This window comes from Camponotus vicinus, unplaced genomic scaffold (genome assembly GCF_025532165.1).
Source record: "Camponotus vicinus isolate PSW18456_S1 unplaced genomic scaffold, iyCamVici1.0 SCAF_2, whole genome shotgun sequence".
Lineage (NCBI taxonomy): Eukaryota > Metazoa > Arthropoda > Insecta > Hymenoptera > Formicidae > Camponotus > Camponotus vicinus.
The window spans coordinates 12,798,252-12,809,348 of NW_028141956.1; the positions used below are offsets into that span (position 1 = coordinate 12,798,252).

Consider the following 11,097-nt stretch of genomic DNA (forward strand, 5'->3'; position numbering starts at 1 on the left):
TATTAATATTAGTTTTTAGTTTCTTTTAAGAAACTATTTGCAGGTATTGGACATCCATCGCCATTTTAGAATATTAGTTTTTAGATATATACCATTTTATATATATGTATAATAAAATACATGCACAAATTAACGTATCCAAAATATTTTTATAATTTTTATTAATATTATATATTATATATACGCGAAATTATACATGAATGTTACATAAAATGTGCGAATACTTAAAAATTTTGAGACGAATCGAATGGGTACCCTTATATCAGCAAGATATTGATTAAAAAAAAAAAATTATTAATTTAAACATTATAAGAATAAGAAAATTTTAGAAAATTAATCTAGAATTAATTATATATTAAAAATTATTTGATTTATTTTATTTTGCACACTATTCGAATTGAAATTTTTTAAATCTTGCTGTTATCGGGTTCGATTCGTCTCGCGCGCGCAAACGGTACCCCAAAATTATTGTGTTCGCACATTTAACACAAACTCCAATGGTGCATGGATTTTATTATTTATAAATATAATCGTTCGTAATCACATTTCTATAAAAATTGCTATATCCATTTAATTTTTAATAAAGAAATATATTTCTTAATAATGGAAGAACATGTTTTCTGACGTGAATATCAATTTCGTGAATCGAAGATAATGACGAGGGAATTGTCGTTGATTTATTACTGAAATCATTGCTATTGGGAATAGTCCGGAAGATCCGAGATTCGTTCCCTCCTACAGTGAAGTTCCCGACGTTCAATGGATCACTTAACTTTTTTTCGCAGATTGATCTTGCGAAATCTGATGAGAAACAAGATGCTAATCGTTTTCCATTTTTAAGATCGCTCCTCTTTTTATCGCATATTACCGGTATATCACCCGCGTATTTGATAACTTCGATTATTATATTATAAAAATTATATGCAATTAAATATTTGAAATATTATCGATTTATTTATTCGTCGCGTTTTCTCGTGAATTCAAGTCGCGATTTATCTTATAAAGGATTCGCAAATGAATCGGACAGTGAGTACTATATTCGTAAACATTATAGACATCAAATTGTCTGTCGAAATATTTTCGCATTTATATGATATTAATTATATCGCGCGCGATAATAATGTCTATTGAGGGCGCTTCGATTATTATATTATAAAAGATATACATATCGCAATCGGATATTCCAGATATTATCGATTTAATTATTCGTCGGGAATTTTAAATCGCGATTTATTTTATAATTTAATATTTTATAATTTAATCGTTGACTTACATCGAATCTTTGTCTATCTTTCCACGTCTTTGAATATTGTCTTTAATAGTCCGCGCAAAATGCACCAATAATGCAAATACTTTCTCCTACAATCGAAGAAACGATCAATAATTTTATTAATGACTTTTTTGATCATGATTATTTACGTTTATACGTTATTTATATAAATCTAATTAAATTCTATTAAATTCTATTATTGTATGTCGATTATTAATAATAAATATCGCGTAATTAATCATCACTAATCAGTCTTGTCTGGTCTATATAAAAATTTTTAGTAAATTTTATATTATACGTATACTTTGGACACTTTCGTGTAATTCTGTATAATAAATTTTATTTTGTATTAAATTTCAAATATTTTATATTAAATTTGTATTATATTTTGTAATATACATTGTATATTATATATTCTGTATTAAATTTTGTAATATATTTTGTAATATATTTTGTAATATATATATTTGTAATGTAATTATTTTTATACTACATAATTTAATATTTTGTAATGTGTTTTTTATGTAAATTGCAAATTATAATTATAATTTACGTTCTATACATTATAATTATGTAATATATATTTTATATATGTATTATATTCTCTGTTTGGAAACTCTGTATTAAAAGAAAATAAAAATAAAATAAAAATTTTCCTCCTCAATGTATCTCCCCACCTTAACGAAGACATTTGCTGGGTGAGGAGGTTTCAGTACTCTTATGAACCTGAGAGCTATGCCGGCGGTAACATACGCTGATATTCATATTCTTATATTTAAATTCATTTTAATAATGATCTTAGATCGCGTCTTAAGATTCCGTACAGTTATTAAAATAGTTGTGTAACAATTTCCAACGTATGGGCACACACATACAGGTAAGTACGTATAGGTAAGTAATTTATAAAAATTATTTATCACGTTTATATATTATTTTCAAAATAATGATTTAATTGTTTTATAAATAATCAATTAAATAATCTATAAATATTAAAATTCTTCATTAATATTTCGCGTGTATAATATATAATGCATAGAATATTTCGGCAACGAATTACCAATAATATGTTCAGCTTTGTTGATATAAACAGTAACGCGTTATTGTTTACATATTACGGTCTCGTTGTCATGTGTGTGTGTGTGTGTGTGTGTGTGTGTGTATAGATGTAAAAATGTTTTAAGGCTTCAAAATTACAGTTATATTAAATTTTAAGATTACCTTTGATTAAATAAATCCCAGTATGGGTCCTAGGTGATTGTGCGAATAGTTCCCAGAGACCGGATATTAGTGTTCAAAGATGAGTCGTCTGAGAGGTTTTTTAGTTGCCCAACACTACCCCATCAGATCCGATCGATGCGCTATAAAGTGTATTTCTCCCTGCGCGAAAAAACAAAATTGAATTAATTAATACATTATTCAAAAACAATTCGAATAAATTCAAATAATTAGCTCCGTGATGAATTGTTTAATAAATAATCAAATTTAATCAATAAATTAAAATCTAATAATTTAATATTCCGCTCGTGTATATTTTATAGTATATAAAATATTTCGACGAATTATCAATAACATAATGGTCGACTTTTACAACGTAAACAATAGCGTGCTATTGTTTGTATATTATGGTTTTGTTATCATTTGCTCGGTGACATTCGAGCAGTAAAGTAATGATGCGAAATGCTTTGTATGTTAATTAATTGTTTAATAAATAATCGTTTAATTAATCTATAAATTGAAAAACTTCTACAATTTAATATTTTCATGTATATATTATAGTACGTAAAATATTTCGGCAACGAATTATCAATAACACGGTGTTCGACTTTTGACAATATAAACAATAGCACGCTATTATTAATATGTTACGGCTTTGTTATCATTCGCACGGTGATACTCGAGCAATAAAGTGGTACGAAACGGTTCGCATATTATCGAATTTCTTTCTAAATACGATTACGATTAATATCGAAACAATTTGATATAATTATTAATAATTAAAAATTAATTAACTTATGAAAAACGACATAAAATTGTATCGCAGCGATAAATCCTTATCGAATCGTAATCATTAATTACTGCGAATAACAATTGAAACAAAGGATACATAAAAGGGGATAAAAGAATTAATTTTGTTATAATCTTTCGATTATTAATGCTTATTATAATAATTTCTCTAACGATACTTATTAAAATTAAATAAATTTCGATCAATTTTAAATTTTCTTAATCGGCAATCACTCATAGAATATTTCAACGACGAATTATAACAATAACATAGTATAAGTCGGCCTTGGCGATATAAACAGTATCGCGATAATGTTTATGATACGATCATTCGCACAGTATCCTTGAACAATAAAGTAGTGACGTTTCATATATTATCAAATTCTTCCTTTCCATAGTCAACCTTGGCGATATAAACAGTACCGCGGTAATGTTTCTGACTTACGATCATTCGCTCAGTGGCTCTCGAGCAGTGAGGTAGTGATGTGAGACGTTCCATATATTATCAAATTCTTTCTCTAACGACAATTGCAAGTGCAACGAGAAACTTTTCGTGAGTGAGTGTAAGTGCAACGAGGAGTTCAATCGAGTGTAACGAGGATTGAAGTGCCACGAGGAAAAAGCGAAGAAAGCAAAAGAAAAAAGGAGATCTTGGAAATGGATGGATCAATAAGATATGATGTAAGTCATTAATATTTTAATTATTTATTACATTAATTATTTATTATATTGTTGCGTCCCCGCGTCCCATCCCCTTGGATGTATTCGTCATCCGTTGAATTCTTTCGGCGGGAAGTACGTCGACGGAACAAGATTGTTTCCGCGCGCGTTGTCAAGATGTTATAAACAACGACTGTCAGAGAGTCTGAGCCCAGCTGTCAAACTGTGCGGACGCGCGTCTATCTCTGATCCGTTTTACGATTATTCTGAATTTTTCTGAAGCGTGTGTCGATCGATTGTGTCACACGCGTTCGATATATATCGTTTCGCGGACGCAACAATGTATAAATTATTTATCAATAGTATATATTGTTGTATAACAACGACGGTCAGCTGAGTCGAAGGATAGCTGTCAAGCTATTCTTCCGGACGCGTTTTACATTACGGGTCGTTAACGCGAGATTTCCCCTGTTATTATTTGTTGTTTGTGTATTCTGTGTTTCTAATTAAAATTCTTAATTTCCGTTAAGAGTGTCTTGTTATTTTACGCGGTACGCGAGTGCCCGATTGTGTTGAACGCGCTTCGATATCTCGAAGTCGCCGCCGCGGATGTAACAATATATTGAAAATTTATATATTTCTCGTTTGGTTTTATTTCTTTAATTGTGATTCAATAGTGATTTTAAATTGTAATATAGAAAAAATAGAAAAAAATAGAAATTTTTTTATTTATCATATGTTTAAAAGTTTATATCTAAGAAATATAAATTATTTTGTAATATGCAATTTATAACATTAAAATATATCTATTTAAAAGTAAAAATGTAAAAATTAATTGCGCGCAATAATTAGTTTTAAAATCAATTATTTTGAACATTGCTTTATATAATAGATTTTCTCTTATCTTTTATATTTTTATTTATCGTTTATATTTGCGAATTAAAATTTATATAGTATGTTACAAAATAAATTATATATTATATTATATATAAAATTATATATAATATAACCCTCCCATGGGGTACACCTTGTCGCGGTGGGAGGGCTTAGTACTTGGATGGTGCCTTGAGGTTTATCTTAAATTTTTCTATTTATGATAAATCTTAAGGAGCCTGAAGAGGAAGCCAAGTACCCTTTCGCGTCGTCGGTGCCGTCAACGTGCCGCGGACGGCAAGCGCTTCGTTACCGCGTTTTCGCGTTGTAGTATTCTCGCGTCATCGCGTTTTCGCGAAACTTTTGGACTTTTTCATATAAAATCCCAATTTCATTTATTGTCACGAGTCTCTACTTCAGATGCCAATTAACTGGGATGTTTCACCGAGTTTGCACACGTTGCTATGCAACGTACACTCGCGCCTTGTGCATCGCGGCACTTGGTGATGCCGGCCGCGCAGAACGTATGTCCAGTACAAAATGTACATGGGCGCGCGGGTTCGAGCTTCGCGCTCGATCGGCTTAGTGATGGTCACGCTCTACTTCGTCAAGTGATTCGGCCCGAATTGTCTAGGACTCGATCGATTGTTCGGAATGGTCGTTAATGGGTCCCTTCTCTTTGCTCGTCTACAGCCACACGCCCAGCGTGTGTTAACCCTGTCGAGGAGTCGAGTGGATTCCCCTAGACACGATTTTCGCTCGGTAAAAGGGGTTGCCTCCCCATTTTCTAAATTGCTGAATGTTAGCATTTAAAAAATGTGGGTATCCTCTTCTTTTACCGTCTACTAGCCTTGTGTACTGCGCTAGTGATATAGCATCCGTGCGGGTCACCTGAAATCGTGCTTAGCGGGTCCAGGTTCGATATGAGATAGGATAATTATGCGCGAAAAAGAGCTGGTGAACTTCATTTTCCTCTATTTCCGTCAATCGTTTCGTCTTCTTTCCGGTTTGGGCCTAGTCCTTGCTCGTTGTATCGTTGCATTCCCGACCGGTTGGCTCGAAGCTGATTCTCAAAAGTGAAATGGGATTTTCGCTCGTACCGAAACCGGGTGCCGTTAAAAGTATATACATATTAAGTATATACACGCGCGATCAAATATACAATTTTTAATCGCATCGAAATAGTGCGGACATCGTTAAGTATCGCGCGTAAAATAGCGGAAATAGCGATATAAAAATATCGCTCGTGAGTGCGGGAGTGTCGTTGAAAGTATCGCGCGTTAACAACATCAGAGAAGGAGGAGGTCTGGGAGAGACATCAGGCACCGGTAAAGCAACTCTATGGTAAATAAATTATATTACTTATATATAATTATTTATTAATTTCTACGCGAGATTTAAATTAAGTAATTAATCGCGTAATTTAACTTTTTATTTACATGACTTAAACAAGAGAAAAAAGCGAGAAATTTTTACATGAAAACTGTAATCTAAAAGTTTTTACTTTTGAATAGCTTTTAATAGTATTATTAAATCATTAAACTTATTAAAAAGAATTATAATTTATTAATAGAATTATAATTATAAACTTCTTAATAGAAATATTAAATTATTAGTTAATAGTAGAATCTTTTTCAAAATTTATAAAATTGTTTATCTGCTTATTGTTATATGCGTTGGATATAAAATTAAATACATATAATAATAATTTTTTGAAATGTTAATTTTTTGACCGTAACTACAATTGGAATCTTCTTTGTATGTTACAGATCAATGAACTATTGTAAGAGGAGGAGGAGGCCTGGGAGAGGCATCTTGCATCGGCGAAGCAACTTGATGGTGAATATTTATTATTTGTATATCGATTGTTATAAATCGCACAATAAAATATTTGTATATCGATTGTTATAAATCGCACAATAATAGTAGAATCTTTTTCAAAATTTATAAAATTGTTTATCTGCTTATTGTTATATGCGTTGGATATAAAATTAAATACATATAATAATAATTTTTTGAAATGTTAATTTTTTGACCGTAACTACAATTGGAATCTTCTTTGTATGTTACAGATCAATGAACTATTGTGAGAGGAGGAGGAGGCCTGGGAGAGGCATCTTGCATCGGCGAAGCAACTTGATGGTGAATATTTATTATTTGTATATCGATTGTTATAAATCGCACAAAAAAATATTTGTATATCGATTGTTATAAATCGCACAATAATAGTAGAATCTTTTTCAAAATTTATAAAATTGTTTATCTGCTTATTGTTATATGCGTTGGATATAAAATTAAATACATATAATAATAATTTTTTGAAATGTTAATTTTTTGACCGTAACTACAATTGGAATCTTCTTTGTATGTTACAGATCAATGAACTATTGTGAGAGGAGGAGGAGGCCTGGGAGAGGCATCTTGCATCGGCGAAGCAACTTGATGGTGAATATTTATTATTTGTATATCGATTGTTATAAATCGCACAATAATTCGTTCTTATAATTTAAAGGAATTAAAGAAAAAATTAAAGAGAAAGATTTTTATAAAAATCATATTAAAAATTTCTATTTAAAAAATAATTTCAAACTTTATAAATTCTTTCCATACGTGTTTATATCTGCTTATTATTTTACACACCGGATATGAAATTCCGCACAATAATAATTTTTTGAAATATTGATTGTATTTTGAGCTGTGTTATAAATAAATTTTATATTTGCATGTTACAGACGTAGTTTCAATAACGACAACATAGTTTCGATAAAGACAACTCCGTAACTTCAGTAACAACCCTGTAACTTCGATAACGACAACTCCGTTATTGCACATCAATGGCCCGGTGAGTGACAAAAACTTTTATTTAATTTTAATGTAACGGATCCATAGAGATTGCAGATGTAGATTGTAGATAAATCCGTTGCCTTAAAATGGATGAGCTAGGATAGTTTAAATTAAATAATTTTTAATAGATTCGTTCGAAATGTAATGCATCACGAAAATATATTGCAGTATTTTAACTATAAAGAAAGAAGATCGAGAAAAGATTATTTTTGTATAAATTTTACCTAATTTATTGAAAAGAACACTAAAAATTTTATCAATTACATCTGATGCTAATTTATTTTTATAACGCGCATTTATCTTATTCACTGATCTTATTTCTAATATCTTATAGCTCATCCATTATAGAATTTGTTGTAGATATTGTTTTTAAGCTTAATATAAAGCCAAATAAATCATTAATGAAATAACTTGTAATATGATAAATGTAATATGATTAATGTTATACACATATTAATTTTATATTTTATTATAAATTGTGTATTACTATAAAAATTTATTATTTATATATATTATTATAATATCAATCAATCTTTATTGGTAATCTGGACAGAGGTTTTTATATTATCAGAATTTTATATATTATACTAGGCTGCTAACAACTAAAGTCAGGATAACCATTTACAATTGGGCAGGATACATATACAGATTAGATTAATATATATATATTATTTCATTTCGCCGGCATTTATTAAAATAAATATAAACTGCAACGAGATAAAAATAAATATAAGCAGTTATGAAATATTAAAATATAGTATTAAAATAAATATACAAGCAATAATTATATAAATTACAATTGCATCTTTCGAGAGTGACAGTGTTATGTTAAATTCTGTGATACCCGGAATAAATTCTGCCCAATTATAAACGGTTGCTCTTGTTTTATATTTTACCATATGAAATATGGCCGTGTTAGCACTCTAATACAATATATAGAAATTTGTAATTTGGCTTTATTTCAGTTTAAAAAATGAAATTGAATTTATTTTTAAAAATGCTTTAAAAATAAAATCTAAATTATTTAAATTATTTTTTTCAGGAATATTAAGAAAATTGTACATAATTATTAGTGTTTAAAAAATATCATGAATACATTCTTATGCAAATTACACGAAAAATTATCCAAAGTATACGTATAATAATTATATAATAATAATTTATTAAATTAACATATTTAATTCTATATATTTATTGAAATAATCATAAAAGAGTAACTGTTTGTATTTCCATATCAAAGAGTCATTAATAAATTCGGAAAATTTTTATATATAAATTTTAGATATATATGTATAATTTTATATATTTTAAATTTCATAAATATTTGATTAGAAACTTTACAAATATTGCTAATTTTCGTGTCGGTATTAAATATAAAAAATGTAAAAATGTAAAAATACGATGTTAAATTAATGATTAAATACAAGCTTCACAAAATTTGACGAACGTCTTCGTTATAGAATCGCGGCTCAATTATAAATTTAATGATACACTTTTCGTTAGATTTATCTATTTATGAATTCCATATCGCGCGGAACTGAATATTCATTAAATAAATTATCATAGCGAAAATACCGTGCACTTTCCGCGTTCTTTTCGCGTTTTTAGACGAGATTGCCGTTTTAATAAAGGATCTTATTGCCGTCCCTCTCAAATAATATTCTTAAATATTGCTAATTAAAAATAAAAAAATATCGAATAAGAGTATAAAGAGTCGATGTTAAGTTAGCGATTAAGTATTAGCATCACAAAATTTAACGATCGCCTTCAATATTATAGAATCGCGCGTTAATTATTATGAATTTAATAATTTATTTTTTCAGTTATTATATTGGTACACTTACGAATTTCGTGCCGGAAAATATTCATTAATAAATTAATAAATTACGGTTGCGAAAACACCGTGTTTTTCCTTCGTTCTTTTCGCGTTCTTAGACGAAATTGCCATTTTAATAAAGGATCTTATCGCTGTCCCTTTCGTGAAATAATATTCCTGAATATTGCGCTAATTAAATAAAAGAAATATGGAATAAGAGTGTGAAGATTCGATGTTAAGTCAACGATTAAATATTAGCTTCATAAAATTAAACGATCACCTTCGATATTATAGAATCGCGAGTTAATTATTATGAATTTAATAATTTGTTTCTTCGGTTATATTTGTGTATTTACGAATTTCGTATCGGAAAATATTTATAAATAAATTAATAAATTACGGTTGCGAAAACACCGTGTTTTTCCCTCGTTCTTTTCGCGTTCTTAGACGAGATTGTCGTTGTAATATAAGAGTCTTATCGTTGTTTTTTTCGTTAGGTAAACGTTAATGAAAGTTGCGTGACTCGTACCGCCGAGGAGTCGAAACGATTTTCATCATGGAGAATTATTTCTTATCGGTTTTTGTAAGATCCATTCGCGACGTCTAGTTCGGTGCCTCGTTGAAAATTGGGAATTTTTATTGTAAGATTGGAACTAATCCCAGGTTTTCCTGACAATTTCCGACAGCAATGATTTCGGTAGTCATTCAACGACGAACGCCATACGCTTCTTTAAAGTCGAATTAATTTAAATAATATATATTTAGATGTGAGAGAAAATGCATCTATTTTTTTCTTCTCGTTAAAAATGTTCTGTCATTATTAGGATTGGTATTATTATTGTCTAATGCCAGAAAGATTTAATAGTAGATTAAATATGGATATAGCGTTGTGTATAAATTTTTATTTTTTAAGTAATTTCATATTGTAATAGTTTTTATTAATTGTTTGATAAAAATGATTACGAACGAATATATTTTATTATTAATTATTAATTATTTCTAGGTACTGGGGATATTAATATTAGTTTTTAGTTTCTTTTAAGAAACTATTTGCAGGTATTGGACATCCATCGCCATTTTAGAATATTAGTTTTTAGATATATACCATTTTATATATATGTATAATAAAATACATGCACAAATTAACGTATCCAAAATATTTTTATAATTTTTATTAATATTATATATTATATGTACGCGAAATTATACATGAATGTTACATAAAATGTGCGAATACTTAAAAATTTTGAGACGAATCGAATGGGTACCCTTATATCAGCAAGATATTGATTAAAAGAAAAAAAATTATTAATTTAAACATTATAAGAATAAGAATTTAGAAAATTAATCTAGAATGAATTATATATTTAAAATTATTTTATTTATTTTATTTTGCACACTATTCGAATTGAAATTTTTTAAATCTTGCTGTTATCGGGTTCGATTCGTCTCGCGCGCGCAAACGGTACCCCAAAATTATTGTGTTCGCACATTTAACACAAACTTCAATGGTGCATGGATTTTATTATTTATAAATATAATCGTTCGTAATCACATTTCTATAAAAAAAATCGTTATATCCATTTAATTTTCAATAAAGAAATATATTTCTTAATAATGAAAGAACATG

General features: G+C 28.8%; 1 long non-coding RNA gene across 1 annotated transcript; it reads left to right on the forward strand.

Annotated features, from left to right (window-relative positions):
- Positions 1 to 5,729: 5,729 nt before the first annotated feature.
- LOC145967380 (uncharacterized) lies at positions 5,730 to 6,949 on the forward strand. The gene is made up of 3 exons (XR_014437386.1): positions 5,730 to 6,151; positions 6,577 to 6,646; positions 6,880 to 6,949. It is a non-coding gene; the product is annotated as an uncharacterized LOC145967380 (long non-coding RNA).
- The last annotated feature ends 4,148 nt before the right edge of the window (positions 6,950 to 11,097 follow it).